Below are 13,235 nucleotides of genomic sequence, written 5' to 3'. Positions count from 1 at the left end.
GGCACATGCCTGTAGTCCCAGATACTTGAGAGGCTGAGGTGGAAGGATCATTTAAATTCAGGAGGTCAAGGCCACAATGAGCCATGACTGCACCACTGCACTCCAGCTTGAGTGAAAGAGTGAGACCCTGTCAGGAACAAGGAAGGAGGGAAGGAAGGAAGGAGAAAAGAAAGAAGAATATACTAATAACTATGTTACTTTTTTATTTTGATAACTTTATTTTGACGTAATTGGGTTTTTTTCTAATTCGATACATTTTGCATTATGCATGTAAAACCCTGATTCTGAAAAGAGACCATAGGCTTTACCAGATTGCCCTGAGGGTCCATGGGATAAGAACTCCAAGTTTAGATCAGGTTAGTTTACTTAACAGAGAGAAACCCAGAAAGAGTTTAAGAAAGCATTTATAATGTTTAGCGTCATGAAGAGGCACAAGGTGCTGCCTACATGCTAACATTTCATTAAACCTTTTATTGTTTCCATATTTTTAAGGAGCAACTAGATACTATCTAATTACTACCAGTAATTAATCAGTTACATCTAATCAATACCAATAAAGATTTCCTTGTTCACATACATGTTCATAGAGAGCCTAGGGAGATATGGCACCCTTACAATGAAGCCTTATACACAGCGATGCTGGGAAACATTGAACTGGCTCTTTCCAGGGAAGCCTACATTTGTCACATTTACCAGTTGCTGTGGTGTAAGTGCTCCCACCATTGTCGATTTCAGGCTAACAACACCACAACAGCCACTGAACACAGAGCTGGAGAGAGAGTTGTGCGGCGACACACTATCTTCGGGTATAGTACAGTACAGCATTTCCACCTATAGATACCATCGATGTGAATAACTCCAAGAGCACGGGTCATAGCAACACAGAATCCAGTAACTATCAAGGGAGGTATTTTGCGTGCATATCACTTGGAGTGCAGTGGTGCAACCATAGCTCACTACAACCTCGGCTTCCCAAGGCTCAAGCAATCCTCAGCCTCCCAAAGTACTGGGATTACAGGTGTGAGCCACCATGCCTGGCCTATATAACTTTGCTTTTAAAATAATCTATTTAGTTGTAAATTTATGTAATAAAGTTTTCATAATGGCCATTTTAACAACCAGCTCACAACATACCTCAACACGTAACCATTGGCTCTCAGGAGCTGGTGGGGGCGGCTCCAGCACAACACCATTGGACACCTTTTCTACCACACTGAGAGCGGCAATACCTGGGAAAAATTCAGAAGGTGAATTCAGCAGTGAGACAGATCCAAACAGACGACATCTGCTTCTGGCACGCGGCTGATCGGGGAGAGCACAGGGTAAATGGGGAGCAGGAGGCCAATGCCCCCGCTGCTTCCAAGGGTTTGTTACCGGCACACTCCCATAATTCAGGTCATCCAGCCGCTATCATGGGTGCTCAGCACTGCAGCCAGAGAGGCCTTCAGAGTCTGACTGCACCTGAGTCAGTTCCCGCAGACATCAGTCGCCCTGAGGACAGGTCTGCTGAACAGACAGCCACTTGGTGGGATGTTCAGAAAGCCTACAAGTCCAGTTTCCCTGCCCCCCACCCCACCAAAGTTCATCCCTCTCCTGACCACCTGACCATCAAAATGTTGCTCTCTGTTCACGGCCAAACCCTCCAGGAGATGAGGACCTTGCGCTCCTTGCCCGACTCCTGAATGTTCAGGGACCCCTCCGTGTTCTGCCCCTGCCTGCTTCTCCTGTCACCCCCACAGCCCTCCTCACTCAGTGACTCAGTTACCCTCTGTGTGCTGATGTCAGCCAGATCCCCCCTTCCCCCGCTCTCTGGTGCCCACTTCCCTGCCAAGAAGCTCCAGCTGGGTGCCCTGCAGGCCCTGCAGGTGTGTCCCGAATGGAACTCACCGCCGAAAGCTCACCGCCCCTCCACATCCTCCTTCAGCCCCCGAGAAAGGGGCCAGATACCCTGAGACTCAGCTGGAAACCTCGCCCTTACCCGACCCCATCCTCCTGCCCTTGCCCCACCCTGTCCCCCTTCATCCTCACACCCCATCCTCATCCTCGTCTCCCCTCATCCTTCCCCTGTCTTCATCCTCATCCCCTCCCCAGTTAAACCTTCTTCTCCCTGACCTGCCCTCAGTATCTCAGTCACTCACTGCACCCAGGCCTGGACCTCCAGGAAGCCCTGCCAGGTCATCCCACCCCCTTTCATGTGTGCTCAGCACTGCAGCCAGGGAGGCTCCTTCGTTTTCTCGTCTCACACCCTGGCTCCGTCCCTCCCCACTCCCACCCTCACCACCCTCGCCTTTACACTCTGCTGGCTGCTCATTCTGCCTTTCAGAGGCTCTTCCCTCTACTCACCACCTCTTGCCTCCAGTCTCTGGGTCGTCTCTTGCTCCTCCTTTATGGCTCCCACTCCTGCCATCTCCAGGCAGCCTTCTGTGATCCCTCAGTCTGGGTTAGGAGCCCTTTCTCCATGTTTCCATAGCACCTGACCTGCGCAGCACCCGCAGGACTCTATATCATAATTGCCCACTTTTTTTTCTCTTCACCCTCCCCTAGACCATCAGTTCTGGCAGGCCAGGGACTTTGTCATGTTCATGGGGGAGCCTCATGCCTTATACGGTGCCTGGTTGCTATAAGGTACTCATCAAATCCTTGTTAGAAGTTGAGTTTTGCTAACAGTAGGAGGCAGAATCTTCACAGTTCTTTATCCTTGGCACTGCTTTGGGCACTTCATAAATTAAAACTCATCGAGTTTTGACGACAGTCCCATGAGAAAGACACAACTCTTATTCCCACTTTACAGATGAGAAGACAGTGGCATAGAAAAATTAAGTGATTCACGCAGGATCACAGCTGTGTTAGTGGCACAGCTGGGATGTGGTTGCAGCAGCCTGACTCCACAATCTATGCTGATCATAACTGCGGTGCTGCCTGGCCATGTGGGGAGTGAGGAGAACACAAAGGGCGGGGTGCCTGCCAGCTGAGGGGACAGCCCCCCCCCCCCCCGCCCCGCCACCAGGGAGTAGGGAGCAGAGCCTGCATCAAAACGAGGGCAGGCCGGGAGTTCCAGGCTGCAGTGAGCTGTCATTACGCCACTGCACTCCAGCCTGGGCGACAGAGCAAGACCTTGTCTTTTTTTTTTTTTTTAAAGGTGGGAATGATAACAACTGGTATGTGAAATTTACAGGCTTTAAAGCCACTTGTTAACTTTGACATCCTCACAACTCCAGGATGGGGACAGAGGAAATAATACTTTCCCTCTTTTACAGAAGAGGCAGTTGAAGATCTGAGAGGCTGAGTTTCTCCCACAGAGTAACACAGCTGGTAAGATCTGAGGCTGGGCTTCCTGCGCCAAGACTGCTGCTAGCTCTAGAGGAACCAGGATGCTCCTGGATTTACCCTCCAGAGTTTATGGAGCAGAAAATGCCCTGCCCCACTCACAGTATCTTGGGCATGAATGAGAAGTAGACTATACGTGAGAGTAAAGTTTTAAATTGGGCCAAGCTGGATTTTATTTTTATTTTTTAATATATATATATTATTGCATTTTAGGTTCTGGGGTACATGTGAAGAACATGCAGGATTGTTGTGTAGGTACATACATGGCAACGTGGTTTGCTGCCTCCATCCCCATCACCTATATCTGGCATTTCTCCCCATGTTATCCCTCCCCCACTCCCTACCCCACACTGTGCCTCCCCTAGTCCCCTACCACAGACCTCAGTGTGTGTTGCTCCCCTCCCTGGGTCCATGTGTTCTCATTGTTCAACACCCACCTATGAGTGAGAACATGCAGTGTTTGATTTTCCATTCTTGTGTCAGTTTGCTGAGAATGATGGTTTCCAGGTTCATCCATGTCCCTACAAAGGACCTAAACTCTTCGTTTTTTTTATGGCTGCATAGTATTCCATGGTGTATATGTGCCACATTTTCCCTGTCCAGTCTGTCATCAATGGGCATTTGGCTTGGTTCCAAGTCTTTGCTATTGTAAATAGTGCTGCAATGAACATAAGTATGCATGTGTCCTTACAATAGAATGCTTCATAATCCTTTGGATATATACTCAATAATGGGATTGCTGGGTCAAATGGAATTTCTATTTCTAGGTCCTTGAGGAATCGCCACACTGTCTTCCACAATGGTTGAACTAATTTACACTCCCACCAACAGTGTAAAAGTGTTCCTATTCTCCACATCCTCTCCAGCATCTGTTGTCTCCAGATTTTTTTTAATGATCGCCATTCTAACTGGTATGAGATGGTATCTCAATGTAGTTTTGATTTGCATTTCTCTAATGACCAGTGATGATGAGCATTTTTTCATGTTTGTTGGCCTCATGTATGTCTTCTTTTGAAAAGTGTCTGTTCATATCCTTCATCTATTTTTGAATGGGTTTGTTTGTTTTTTTCTTGTAACTCTGTTTTAGTTCTTTGTAGATTTTGGATATAAGATTTTTTGTCAGATGGGTAGATTGCAAAAAATTTTTCCCATTCTGTTGGTTGCCAATTCACTCTAATGATTGTTTCTTTTGCTATGCAGAAGCTCTAGAGTTTAATTAGATCCATTTGTCTATTTTGACTTTTGTTGCCAATGCTTTTGATGTTTTAGTCATGAAGTTCTTGCATATGCCTATGAATGGTTTTGCCCAGGTTTTCTTCTAGGATTTTTATGGTGTTAGGTCTTGTGTTTAAGTCTTTAATCCATCTGGAGTTAATTTTAGTGTAAGGTGTCAGGAAAGGGTCCAGTTTCTGCTTTCTGCACAGGCTAGCCAGTTTTCCCAACACCATTTGTTAAACAGGAAATCCTTTCCCCATTGCTTGTTTTTGTCAGGTTTGTCAAACATCAGATGGTTGTAGATGTGTGGCATTGCCTCCAAGACCTCTGTTCTGTTCCAATTGTCTATATCTCTGTTTTGGTACCAGTACCATGCTGTTTTGATTACTGTAGCCTTGTGGTATGGTTTGAAGACTGGTAGAGTGATGCCTCTGGCTTTGTTCTTTTTGCTTAGAATTGACTTGGCTATGTGGGCTCTCTTTTGGTTCCATATGAAGTTTAAGGTGGTTTTTTCCAGTTCTGTGAAGAAAGTCATTGGTAGCTTGATGGGGATAGCATTTAATCTATATATTACTTTGGACAGTATGGCCATTTTCATGATATTGCTTCTTCCTAACCATAAGCATGGAATGTTCCTCCATCCATTTGTGTCCTCTCTTATTTCATTGAGCAGTGGTTTGTAGTTCCCCTTGAAGAGGTCTTTTACATCCTTTGTTAGGTGTATTCCTAGGTACTTTATTCTCTTTGTAGCAATTGTGAATGGGAGTTTGCTCTTGATTTGGCTCTCTTTAAGTCTGTTATTGGTGTATAGAAATGCGTGTGATTTTTGCAAATTGATTTTGTATCCTGAGACTTTGCTAAAGTTGCTTATGAGTTTAAGGAGATTTGGGGCTGAGATGATAGGGTCTTCTAAATAAACAATCGTGTCACCTGAAAATAGAGATGATTTGACTTCCACCTTTCCTATTTGAATACCCTTTATTTATTTTTCTTGCCTGATTGCTCTGGCTAGAACTTCCAAAACTATATTGAATAGGAGTGGTGAGAGAGGGCATCCTTGTCTAGTGCCAGATTTCATCGGGAATGCTTCCAGATTTCAATGGGAATGCCCATTCAGTATGGTTTGTTGTAGATAGTTTTTATTATTTTGAGATATGTTCCATCAATATCTAGTTTATTAAGAGTTTTCAGCATAAAGGGCTATTGAATTTTGTTGAAGGCCTTCTCTGCATCTATTGAGAGAATCATGTGGTTTTTGTCTTTGGTTTGAGCTGGACTTCATAATAACAGAAAGTGATTGGAAAACTGTGGGGTTTGCTGAGAGGCCTTTGGGAAGAACAAGGACACTCGAGAGAGTGTTTGGGGAAAATAAGGCTGTTTCTGGTTTGTACCAGCCCGCTTTGCTCTTATCCAGCATGCTGCCTGGGAGCCCACACCTCTCTCGGCCTGTGAGGGGCATTCCGCCAATGTTTGTTCAATGACTCCGGGAATGGATCGGGTGTCAAACTCCGCTAAGGTATGTGTAGGTGGATTTGAATTGAGATTCCATCCTGGGGATGCTATTACAGAACCATAATTGGTTTCTCAGAGGTGATTTGGTCCTCTTGTTAGCAGACTAGAACACTTGAGGACTTCAATCTACTGACACTTTGATTGCCTCGGAAGAAGAGCCAGCAATTCTTGCACCCACAGATTTTAAATGCCTGCATTCAGCATCCTGACAGCAGGCTCCAGGTGGAATGCTAATGAAATTGGCCTCCAATCCCTGGACCTCAGCCATCAGAAGGAGAAAAGAGGACATCTGCACCTCCTGCCAGAGAAAGCCCAATGCCCACTAAAGAATCTGGGGGGCAGATGTAGTGACCCTCAGTCTGGAGCTTGTTCACTGAACCTCAGAGACTATCATTTAAGCAGGTGGCCTTGGGCCTCTATGAGCAGCAGGCTGCACCTCACCATGACCTCCTCATTCCACTCCAAGGCATCTTCATGAAAGCAGATGTCCATTGAAAAGCACCCAAGGGCAGTCTCAGCTGATGAACTTCAGAGACAATGAAGACAAAGGCTCTAGGTCCCCTCTGCCCTTGGGTGGTGCCTCTGGCATGCACTTGGCCCCTGTGTCTTTGTTTAGACCAGTCACTTTGCAACCCATTATGCCACCCAACCCCTGATCGTGTCCACTCTGGTTCTTCCCCTCTACTGTCTGACTTCCCACCTTGAGCTCAGCAAAGGCAAGGGATGTTTTGTCTGCTTTGATACCCTAAATGCATGGTGGGGAGGCTGGCACAAGTGGGCCTTTGAAAGTTGGTTGGAGTGAATATGTATATACAATATATTGCCACCTCAGCTTTCCTCATCCCTTTCCATAGTAAGAATGGATTGTAAAACTTCCCAGGATGTTCAAGAGGAAAGAGGAGAGAGAGCAGCCTGGAGTTTTGAGCCAAGGGGCCCATAACCCAGCCACCGAGCCATCTGTAAAATGGGATGGGAATATGACATGAGCCACAGGCATTCTATGAGGGTGAGTGAGGTCACCATGCGATGTTCCATGCCAACATGAATAACCACACCTCTTGATATCATCATTTCTGCACTCCCCTGCAAGTGCCTGATACATGCTAGACACCCAACAAGTATGATGGGGTCTCCAGAGGAAACAGGTCTTTAGAAGAATTTTTATAGCAGGCTGTACTATCCTTTCAAAACTTCAAAGCTGTGTTTGCATTCCAGAGTGGAGTTCTTGTTCCAGGAGGGAAGCCCTGTCTATTAGAGCTCTCTAGAGGAACAGAACTAATAGGATGTTTGTGTGTGTATGTATATATGGGAGTTTATTAAGTATTAACTTACATGATCACAAGGTCCCACAATAGGACATCTGCAAGCTGAGGAGCAGGAGAACCAGTCTGAGTCCCAAAACTGAAGAACTTGGAGGATATTCTTCTGAAGAATGTTCGAGGGCAGGAAGCATCCAGCATGGGAGAAAGATGCAGGCTGAGAGGCTTGGCTAGTCTCTCCTTTTCATGTTCTTCTGCCTGCTTTATATCTGCTGGCAGCTGATTGCATTGTGCCCACCAGATTAAGGACGCATCTGCCTTCCTCAGCCCACTGACTCAAATGTTAATCTTTTTTGGCAAGACCCTCACAGATACACCCAGGATTAATACCCTGTACCCTTCCATGCAATCAAGTAGACACTCCGTATTAACCATCACACCCTGTATTAGTTTGTTTTCATGCTGCTAATAAAGACACACCTGAAACTGGGAACAAAAAGAAGGTTAGCTGGACTTACAGTTCCATGTGGCTGGGGAGGCCTCAGAATCATGGCAGGAGGTGAAAGGCCCTTCTTACATGGCAGCAGCAAGAGAAAAATGAGGAAGAAGCAAAAATAGAAACTACTGATAAACCCATCAGATCTCACGAGATGCATTCACTATCATGAGAATAACACAGGAAAGACCAGCCCCCATGATCAATTACTTCCCCATGGGTCTCTCCTGCAACACCTGGGAATTCTGGAAGATAAAATTCAGGTTGATATGTGGGTGGGGACACAGCCAAACTATATAATTCTCTCCCTGGCCCATCCAAATCTCATCTCCTCACATTTCAAAACCAATTATGACTTCCCAACTGACCCCCAAAGTCTTAACTCATTTCAACATTAACCCAAAAGTCCACAATCCAAAGTCTCATCTGAGACAAGGCAAGTCCCTTCTGCCAATGAGCCTATAAATTCAAAAGCAAGCTAGTTACTTCCTAGACACAATGGGGTACCAGTATTGGGTAAATACAGCCATTCCCAATGGGAGAAATCGGCCAAAACAAAGGGGTTACAGGGCCCATGCAAGTTTGAAATCCAGCAAGGCAGTCCAATTTTAAAGCTCCAAAATGATCTCCTTTGACTCCAGGTCTCAAATCCACATCATGCTCATGCAAGAGGTGGGTTCCCATGGTCCTGAGCAGCTCCGCCCCTGTGGCTTTGCAAGGTACAGCTTTCATTCTGGCTGTTTTCACAAGCTGGCATTGAGTGCCTGTGGCTTTTCCAGGTGCACGATGCAAGCGGTCAGTGGATCTACCATTCTGGGGTCTGGAGGATAGTGGCCCTCTTCTCACAACTCCACTAGGCAGTGTCCCAGTAGGGACTCTGTGTGGGGGCTCTGACCCCACATTTCCCTTCCACACTGCCCTAGCAGAGGTTCTCCATGAAGGCCTCGCCCCTGCCACAAACCTCCGCCTGGGCATCCAGGCATTTCCATACATCTTCTGAAATCTAGGTGGAGGTTCCCAAACCTTAATTCTTGACTTCTGTGCACCGGCAGGCTCAACACCATGTGGAAGCTGCCAAGGCTTGGGGCTTACACCCTCTGAAGTCACCGCCTGAGCTGCACCTTGGTCCCTTTCAGCCGTGGCTGAAACGACTGGGACACAGGGCACCAAACAAACTTCTGGATGCTATCAAGGACATCTGCATGACCTAAGGATCCTTGTTCTTTGAAAGAAAAACAAGTTCATCAATCTTGCAGGCAGCCCTGGGGGTTAGGACAGAAAGTTAATCAATTACTAGCGACTTCCCTTATGCAAGCAAGCATGCACGGAGGAAGAAAAGGAGAAGGAAATAAGTAAAGTGAACCTCTTATGATCGTTATAATAAAGGTTCAATTACATTGGGAGGATTAAAACACCTTTGTAACAGCAATACCAGGAAAAACGACATTTAAGCCAGCGTGTCTACTGGTCAGGCACTGCGCTATCAAACACCAGCAGCGAGTCTAGTGCAAAATAGATGCTCAACAAATGAAGCCACACATTTAATTGAATGAAGGCCACACATTTAATTGATACTATGAAAAAGATGTTCGAGGGAAAAAATACTATTACTTACTTAATGTGGAACAAGTTGAGTCTTTCTCTTGAGCTCCCCCCTGCTGGTTAGGAGGCAAAAATGTTATTTGGATTCTGTTTAGAGTATTCTCAGATCTGAGTCCTCAGATTGTTTCAGTCTTACTTATACACCTGTCCTGTTGGCTGTCCTTGTGCTGACCCTGACACCTGCGTGCTCCCTACGGCCATGTGGGGAGAGGAGCACAGACTTTCCAACATGCTATAAGGATAGAGACCCTGGCCTGTCCCTGGGAGGCAGAATAGGGCCTGGAGGCGGGGAACATAAGGCTGATCCAAGCTGACTTCCTAGAACAAAGTCAAATGGAATATGAATGGCTTTGTAACCTTACTTCTTCCTCCATTTACATGATTACACTTTGTAACTTCACATTCCTCCGCTCCACTCACATAGACCTCGCATGCCAAGTACCATCCTCTCCATTTACATAGGACACATTCCGAGTCAACGACTTTGTAACTTCTCTTCATTGTCTTCATTTACATAGAGCATATACCAAGTAACCAAAGGAAAGCCTCTCACAGAGAGTACTGAAATCCCAGAAAATTTGGTAACCGGGGCTCATGAGCCCCTATGTTGTACTGGCCCAAGCATAGAAAGTCAACACCAAGACAAAAGTGTGCCAAATTGCAGGGTCTTTATTGCCGGCGGCCACGGAGGACTCACATCTCTCCAACCTGTGGCCCCGAAAGGAGGGTGTCAAGACAAGGAGGGTGTCAAGACCTTTTATACCCGTAAAACCACCTCAGGAGTGAGGGTGAGGGGCAGGGGTGGGGGTGAGGGGCTTCAGAAGTTCTGAGGGCTACTGGATTCTGTAAATCACCTCCTGGAAGGAGAGATGAGGGTGTGGGGCTCCAGACATTCCAGTGGATTCCTCGGCAAAGAGGAGGGTGAGGGGCTCCAGACATACCAGTGGATTCCTCGGCAAAGAGGAGGGTGAGGGGCTCCAGACTCTCGAGGGCCAGGGGACTTTTTGACATTCTGATTGTTACTTAAGTGGGTCACAAAAGTCAAGTTTAGCATTTGTTTACACATTGTCTGGGTAGGGTGGAAATCACAGACCTTAATTACTTATTACAAGTCGCAGGGGCCACGACGGTGTGGGTTTGGACTGCTTGCCTGTCACATTGGGGTTTACAGAGAGCAGTTTCAAGAGAAAGCCGGGGTATGGTTGGGGTATGCAGCTTTATGGGGCTTTTGCCATGTCACACCTGCGCTCCAGCTTGCTCCCGCTCTGTGGAGTGTACTTTCATTTTCAGTCAGTCTGTGCTTTTGCTTTCCTCACTTTGTTCCTGTGCGTTGTCCAGTTCTTTGTTCAAGATGCTAAGAACCTGGACACCTTCCACCAGTAACACCTGGATGTGCCCCTGGTATGCGTGGTTCCCCACAGTCACCTCTCTCCCCAGGAGCCCCTGGGGGCCAGGGTAACTCCGGATCTGAGCTTGGAGCTTGTTAGAGGTGCAGCATCCCTCCTGGATTCCCATGGCTGTCACCTCCAGCTGGCCTGTTGGCCTGAGTGCCACCTTGTCTTGCCCAGGGCAGACCCTCAGGTAGTTCATTCAGCCTCTGTGCCACTCAGGAGAAACTGAAAACTTAGGGTTCCTCAGCTGACTCTCCTGACACCTTTCCAAAGGTGGGCCTCAGGGTCAGAGGCAGCAGCCCCCTCCTTGCCATGAATATCCTCATGGTTCCAACACCCTATCTTCCAGCCTTGGGCCCAGGAATTAAAATCAGAAAACAAGCTTCTGTCCCATTGGCCTTCCAACCTCTAGCACCTCCTCCCTTCTCTCCCACGACTCTCCAGGTTCCAATGGGGCTGGCTGCTCTCCCAGAGCCTCCCTGACTCCACTCTCAATGGTGGCCGGGCCTTCCCCTTGCAGACCTCGGGGATCCCTAAGAGCCTCTAGGCTTTGCCCTTGATATGCTAATGATGGCGATAAAGGAATTCTCAGCACATCTCAAAGCTTTCAAAACTAGGTCTCACACAGCCTCTCCTGCCTTGGGGCAATAAGCCTTCTGGCTCTCCTGGAGGGAGCAACTGCAAGAAAACTGAATTCAAAGAGAGAAGTTAAAATTTACAGAAAGTTTCTCCTTCGTACATTATTATGATAATTACGGCCCTGGGAATCCCCGGTGATGTCTCTGGACTTCAGTACACACTTCAGGCAGAGCATTTTTGCAAATTCATGGTCTTAAGTCCCTAGGACAACAAGATGTGAAGGAAAGCCAGGGAAGCAGAAGTCCTTAGCAGACCTGGGTCCTGAACTCTCCCGAGTCCATGGCTCTTCTTGGATAATGAAATTCAGGGATTGGAAGAGGCTATCTCTAAGATATCTCTTTCAACTCTGAGAGTCTCTGGCCAAAGGTTCTAATTCCATGTACTTCCGATTTTTGATTAAAACTGCCAAATACAATCACAATGTTAAGATTCAGGGTTCTTCCAATTTTTGATTAAAGCTGCCAAATACAGTCACAATTTTAAAATGCAGGGTACTTGAGAAGTTTAGAATCCTAGGTTCTGCCAGAGCAACCCTCTGCAGGTATATGGAATGGCTGCATCCATCTGCCCAGGAGAAAGAGTGATGGGTACCGGGAGGATTCATTAGCAGGAAACTCTCCAGGGCAGATGAATATGAGGGCAGAGCCCAGCTGGAGGGAACCAACAGGGAGTAAGAAAATGCAGAGCAAGATGGCAGGTTTCAGGAAGTGAGTGGGGTCAGTCCAGAGAATCTCAGCAGCAAGTACAGAACCAGCTCTTGTCTCTTGCCATGCTCAGCGAGCCAGTAGCATACTGATTTGCTACAATAACTGCCTACAGGATCTTCTGCCTCTATTCCTGCCCCTCCAATCACTCCCCACCCTTCAGCCAAAGAGCCCACGGCCTTTTGGGATCTTTCCATTGATCAGGATAAAGACCGTGGCTGAAAAGGCCTTTCACGGTCTGGCCCAGCAGTTCTCAACCCTGACTGTATATAGGAATCATGCTGGCCCAATCCCAAGGACTCTGAATCAGAATACTGAATTCTGATTCAGTTCGTTTGGGATAAGGTCTGAGCCTCGGTATATATATATATATTGTTATACTGGACCAAGCATAGATAATCAACACCAAGACAAAAGTAAGCCAAATTGCAGGGTTTATTGCCGGCGACCACGGAGGACTCATGTCTCCCCAACCCGTGGCCGAGAAAGAAGGGTGACAAGACCTTTTTATACCCATAAAACCACCTTGGGAGTGGGGGTGAGGAGTGGGTATGGGGATGAAAGGCTTCAGTCATTTCGAGGGCTAAATCACCTCCTGGGCCGAGATGAGGGTGAGGGGGGCTCTGGACATTCCGAGGGCCAGGGGACTATTTGACATTCTGATTGTTACTTGAGTGGTTCACAAAAGCCAAGATTAGCATTCATCTACACATTGTCTGGGTCGGGTGGGGATCACAGTCCTTAATTACTTATTCACATTTGGGTTACAGAGAGCAGTTTCAACAGAAAGCCGTGATATGGTTGAGGTATGCAGTTTTATGGGGCTTTTACCATGTCACATATTTATATATATATTGATATATACACAAATATATATTAGTATATCATATATACTGGTACATATCAATATATATAAACATATACTGATATATTTTTATCATATATTTATCTTTATGTTTATATATACTGATATATGTTAAATATATAATATTTATACTGATAAATATAATATTTATATCATATAAACATAAGTATATTATATATATTAAACATATGTTAAGATACATATTGAATCTCCAGGTGGTTGTAA

The 13,235-nt window shown here is 46.4% G+C and overlaps 1 long non-coding RNA gene across 1 annotated transcript in view; it reads left to right on the top strand.

Moving 5' to 3' along the window:
• Positions 1 to 6,773, top strand: part of LOC144577469 (uncharacterized) — a 551,905-nt gene extending 545,132 nt beyond the window's left edge. The window contains exons 3-4 of the long non-coding RNA XR_013521519.1: positions 3,267 to 3,312; positions 6,235 to 6,773. This is a non-coding gene — a long non-coding RNA (uncharacterized LOC144577469). The remainder of the gene's footprint in view (positions 1 to 3,266; positions 3,313 to 6,234) is intronic.
• Positions 6,774 to 13,235: the final 6,462 nt, after the last annotated feature.

The sequence above is a fragment of the Callithrix jacchus genome, chromosome 8 (genome assembly GCF_049354715.1).
Source record: "Callithrix jacchus isolate 240 chromosome 8, calJac240_pri, whole genome shotgun sequence".
In the NCBI taxonomy this organism is placed as follows: Eukaryota; Metazoa; Chordata; class Mammalia; order Primates; family Cebidae; genus Callithrix; species Callithrix jacchus.
This window is presented reverse-complemented; position numbering and strand designations above follow the sequence as displayed.